Raw genomic sequence first — 5,892 nt, 5'->3', positions numbered from 1 at the left:
AGGTTTCTTTAATTGGCTTTAAATGGATTTTCAAGAATAAAACTGATAAAGAAGGCAATATGATTCAAAATAAGGCAAGATTAGTTGTTAAAGTTTATTCTCAACAAGAAGGAATAGATTATGAGGAAACTTTGCCCCTGTCGCAAGACTAGAGGCTGTTAGAATTTTTCTTACTTATGCAGCACATAAAGATTCTGATGTGTATCAAATGGACGTCAAGTGTGCATTACTAAATGGTATATTGGAGGAAACAGTTTATGTCGAACAACCACCTGGTTTCGTCAATGATAAATATTCTGATTACTGTTATGTTTTAGATAAGGCAGTTTATGGTCTAAAACAAGCACCTCGTGCATGGTACGCAACCTTAACCAACTTTTTGAAATTTGCTAAATTTAAACAATGATCAATTGATCCCACATTATTTCAAAATAAAGTTGGGAATCACCTGATGCTTGTTCAAATTTATGTCGATGATATAATTTTTGGTTTAACTGACCCTTTTTTATCGAAGAAATTTAAGGAGCTTATGAAAAGCAAGTTCGAAATGAGCATGATGGAAAAAAATTAATAATTTTCTGGGTTTACATATTCGTCAAAGTAGGGAAGGCATCTTCATAAATTAGGAAAAATACATGCGCAACCTGCTTGAAATATTCTAGATGATGAATAACACAAAAGTGAAAGTACCGATGGTAGTTGGAACACGCTTGAATCCTTCGTTAGACAAGCCATCTGTGGACTTGACTACATATCGAAATATAATAGGTTCATTTTTTAATTAACTATGAGTCGGCCTGATATCATGTTTGTTGTGTGTAACAGTGCTAGGTACCAATCAAACCCGAGAGAACCCCATCTCAATGTTATGAAGAACATATTTTACTATCTCAAAGGAACAGTTTTGTTAGGTCTTTGGTATCCTTCGAAGACAGGATTCTTTGTGCAAGCTTTTCCAGACGCAGACCTAGGTGGATGTCAACTTGATCGCAAAAGCACAACAGGAAAATGTCAATTACTGGATGGAAAATTAGTTAGCTGGCAATCGAAGAAACAAACATTGGTTTCGATTTCCACACCAGAAGCAGAGTATGTGGCTGTTGCAGCTTGCATTTCTCAAGTTATCTATATACAAAGTCAATTGCGCAATTTTGCAATCAATATGAAGAAGATTCCTTTGTATTGTGACTTGCAAAGTTCCCTTCTCATCTTCCATAATCCAGTCCATCATTCAAAATCCAAACACATTGCTCTTCACTATCGCCTTATCAAAGACCATGTCGAAGACGGGAACATTGAAGTTCATTTTTTGTGAAAACAACGGATCAACTTGCATATATATTTACAATACCTTTAGATGAGAAGTCATTTCTAAGGATTTTGAATGGTTTAGAGATTATCGAAGCAAGTTTTGTTCTTGGATCTTCTTGATCGAAAAGATGTTGATTTGGTTGGTGTTTTACCGAATAGTTTAGTGGTTACTGTTCACGATCAAAGTTCACATACGTTCGCTTTCACAATTCCTCTAAATCATTCTGACCTCAATTCACTTTGTTGGGGAGAAAGTTGTTCGATGCACAATATCTTTGGGGGTTGCTACTTGTTACATCAAACGTTATTGGGTAACATTTTGTAAGTTTGTTTTTGTTCGTTTTATTTCAAATATTAAAAAAATCAAAATGATTTTCTTATTTTTGTCTTTAATTTTCGAAAACTAAAAATCCAAAAATATTTTCTTATTTGTTTTTGTACTTGTTTTTCAAAAACTAAAAATCCAAAAAAAAAAAAAATTCTTGTTTTTATTTCATATTGTGTTTAACCTTTCGTGACTCATTGTAACACGTTGTGGTGGAGATGCTCAACGATCATACTCAAAAGGGGAACAAGTATTATTTCAAAACTAATGTTCTAGTTAGGAGTCCCTGGAAGCATGTTGATATATGTTGACCTCAAGCCTCATAAACTTTATGTGTTCGAAGCCTTAATGGATCTCTCACTACGAGTCTTCCTTCCTAATTAGGATATATTCACATTAGTCTAAGAGCTACCTTACTCTTCTCATGTTGAGTAAAGAGATTTCTTCAAAGTCCATATATTTCAAAGAGGTACAATGAGTTTCATTAACCAATCTTTTTCACCAAAATTTCTGCCATAATCACACACATCACTGCATATCCTCGATATCTTTGGTAGAAACCAACCAGAATGTAGATATTGCCAAAATCTATGTTTATGATCTACATTCATTCTTTCGTGATGATGGTAAAACCCAATAATCCCAACTACTAAGGAATTGATAGTGAGCATTATTGTTCAAGATTATCACGAAACCCCTGTTTCAGTACATTTTTCGATATTCAAAATCATATTCCATTTGACAAGCGTGACCTTGATAAAATATTCTAACACCAAGACATTTTTGCCCAATTAGGTCCAATACTTAATTTTTTCTTGGAATATGATTTCAGTCTGAATATCTTTCTCAGTTCTTGTTATTTCAAAGCATATCCAACCATACTTGTTCTTGACTACACTAGTCATCCAAGTAATTTAGTTCAATCAAATCACACTTATGTTAAGTTGTGGTATTGAGAAAATTTGAGCCTACCTTTCAAAACTGATGAAAAAGAATCCCTTCGATGCTCATCAATGAGTAATCAATTGTACTTCATGGGAAACCATGCAAGAAGTACGTCATCTCTCTTGATGTCGAATGAAAATAACTTTGCCCGAGATCTAACTGCTTTCATATCAAATGATATTTGATATCACTAATCGCACATTTTTTAATTTGATTCTAACTCATTCTTTGGCACACATTTGCACTGGAATCGATGAGGTTTTGGGTACTACCAACTCGAAACCTAGATTTCGCAAATTCTGGCATGTGATTTCGCTTTACAATCCCAAAAGAGAATGAGTTTTTGTGACATCCCCAATTTCACGGCCAAAAAAGACCGTTTGTTTATGCTTTATTTCAAAATCAGAGTATACTTTTGAAGAAATATGCTGCAAAATTTGTTCCCAAAAATATGATGAGTAAATTATCAAAGCATTCCCGAAGGAATGGGTTTTCATTTTATTAAAAACACTGGGATGTCATTGTCATTACAGTACATATGCATAAATAGAAATAGTACATGCCTTACAACATCTATTATTCTAATGGCCTATAATCCATAGATCTCTCATCAGATCAACACTCATGTGCTCTTTTTCAACTACCTATAATGCAAGAAACTAAGTGGGTCAGGCTTGGGAGCCTGGTGAGCACATAAGGTTTTCAAGCTACAATAATTAAGTGTATTAATTTCATCAAATCATTCAACCCGATTACTCATTCTCGTTATCCTCACATTCTGTCCCTAAAGCATATAATTCAAGGGACCTAGCCTAAGGATCATCTTCGGGATGACAATACTGATTAGGGGATTCCTCAGCAATATATGTCAGTAAGGCAACCATGAGGGGGATGGAGTACACTGGTGAATACATCGTTCACAAACACTTACAGGATGTAAGCCTGCCAGCGTTCCACTAGACTGTCTAGAATACTCTGTGGTCATCATCATTACTCTGCTATATGACTAAATCAGCTTAAACATTGAGGCCTCTTATAATTTCATCATCTATACCATCCACCCATCTTTACCCATCATAATTATAGGTACAAAATACGTATACAGTTTAAATAAAATAAAACATGTATATTTTGTTCATCCAGCATAGATATCAAGTAGACAGATAATATGAACACATAACACGTAATTTATATCAAATACTTCATATCTATGTGTAATATGAAAGTAACTATGCACTCACTTGTTAAAGTGATGACTCCAAACTCGGGCAACTCTTCGCTTCTAACAATTTTATTACCCTTTGACGAAACCTAGTATTTATTGAGAACAATTATTAGCTCAAGGTCTATGAGCTATATTGTTTATATGTGTTAAACAATACTTTTCAACTATTATGTATACATAGGGGCCAAACATGAAACACCGGAGGGCAAGACCATTTTGGCATTGAAGCTGTTCTGAAATCCAACAACCCTATGCGGCCCTTATAACTATATTCCCTGTACCACGAGCAGTTAAAAGCTATTATAATAATTAGCACATATATTGTTTATAGGTTCATAATAACGATAATGAAGTTAAACATAAGCTATACTTACTAGGGGGTTTAGCTAGAAGTCGGGCTATGCGGGGGCAGAACTTATGAGCCAAAAGCTCTTCTTCTCGGAGCCTTCTGGCACTTCGGAACTCGCCTCTAGCACTTGGGAAGTACTAAGGAAGTACTAGGTAAGGGGAGGGGTTAAGAATAATGTTTGAGAGAGAAAGAATGGGAAAGGTGTGAGAAAAATGGAAGAACTTCACATCTATTTATAGGATGGAGGCTTTGGATACGTTGGTCGTAACTTCGGAGTACGTTGCGTGTCCGAAATGCTATGTTGCGCGTATGAATGGGCAGCTGTCAGCATCCAAAGCGAAGCCGTGGAGAGCAAGGGATGGTCCGGATTTGGCCACGTGTCACCCTTGGATCCTCTCATAAATTAATAAACTTCTAAATTTTGTAACTTTCACATACGAGCTCCGTTTCCAACGTTCTTTATATCCACACGTAGGTGGAGACGTAATCACAACTTTCGTTTAGAATCCTTTGACTAATTTTGACTTTATTTTTAAAATTTATATTTTAACAGGCTTAGACAGATAAGGTCCATTAAAAATTCATAACTTTGTCAACCAATGTCCGTTTTCATCTGTCTTTATATCGTTGAGCTTCTATTAATGAGATCTTTGATTCTCGTTTAGATTGTGTCAGCTAAAAATCGATCGATCTAAAATTCGAATTCCGGGTTGTGCACTTCTATGCTAAATCTTACAAAAATCATAACTTCCTCATACGAAGTCAAGATTTGGACGTTCTTTTTATGTACGTTCTCGGTTTAATGTATACTACGACTTTCGTTCAAGTCACTAAGGCTAAAAAGGTATTTTATCAAAAATTCACTTTTTACAATTCCTGGCTTCGTTCCGGTTTAGTTGCGGAACTTCGACGGGTTATGACTTCTTCGTTATAAGTTGGATTTCAGCATTCCTTATATCCCCGAAATTCTTGTTACGACTACTTCAACTTTATTCATAGATATTGGGTCTATCTAATATTTTATTTTTGACACATATTTTTATTATTATTTTATTACATCGTTATAAGCACGTATATTGCAAATAAATCACAAAATACCCAAATAATTCCTCTTCATTACTTCAAAATAAGTTAAAATTGTCGACCTTAACTATTATATCATACTATTAATGCTTAGCCTAGAGACACGGGCGTTACAATTCTCTCCACGTTAGGATGATTCCATTCCGGAATCATGCATTAGCAAACAAATGTGGATAACGACTTATCATGTCACTCTCTGTTTCCCAGGTGAGGTTCGGCCCATTCATATGTTTCCATTGCACAAGCACCAAGTCGACCATTTTGCTGCGTAATTTCTTCGTCTTATGGTCAACAATTACTTCAAGCTCTTCGATTAACCTCTTATTTTCATCCATACATAAATCTGAAAGTGGAATTATATCGAGAACTTCTCATGTATACTTCCTCAAATAACACACATAGAAAGTGTTATGAATACCATTTAGTTCTTCTGGCAATTCCAGCTTGTAAGCTTCTTTCCCAATCCTATGAAAAACCTTGAATTGCCAAATAAACTTTGGAATCAACTTTCCTCTCTTTCCAAATCTTATAAGTCCCTTCCATGGTGAGACTTTGAGCAATACTGAATTTCCAACTTTAAATGCCATTGGTCATCGCTTCTTGTCAGCATAGCTCTTTTGGCGATCTTGAGCCGCTAACATCCTTTCTCTAATC

Source organism: Lactuca sativa, chromosome 4, assembly GCF_002870075.4.
Source record: "Lactuca sativa cultivar Salinas chromosome 4, Lsat_Salinas_v11, whole genome shotgun sequence".
Classification (NCBI taxonomy): Eukaryota; Viridiplantae; Streptophyta; class Magnoliopsida; order Asterales; family Asteraceae; genus Lactuca; species Lactuca sativa.
The sequence above is the reverse complement of the archived record's forward strand: the minus strand, read 5'-3'. Positions refer to the sequence as shown.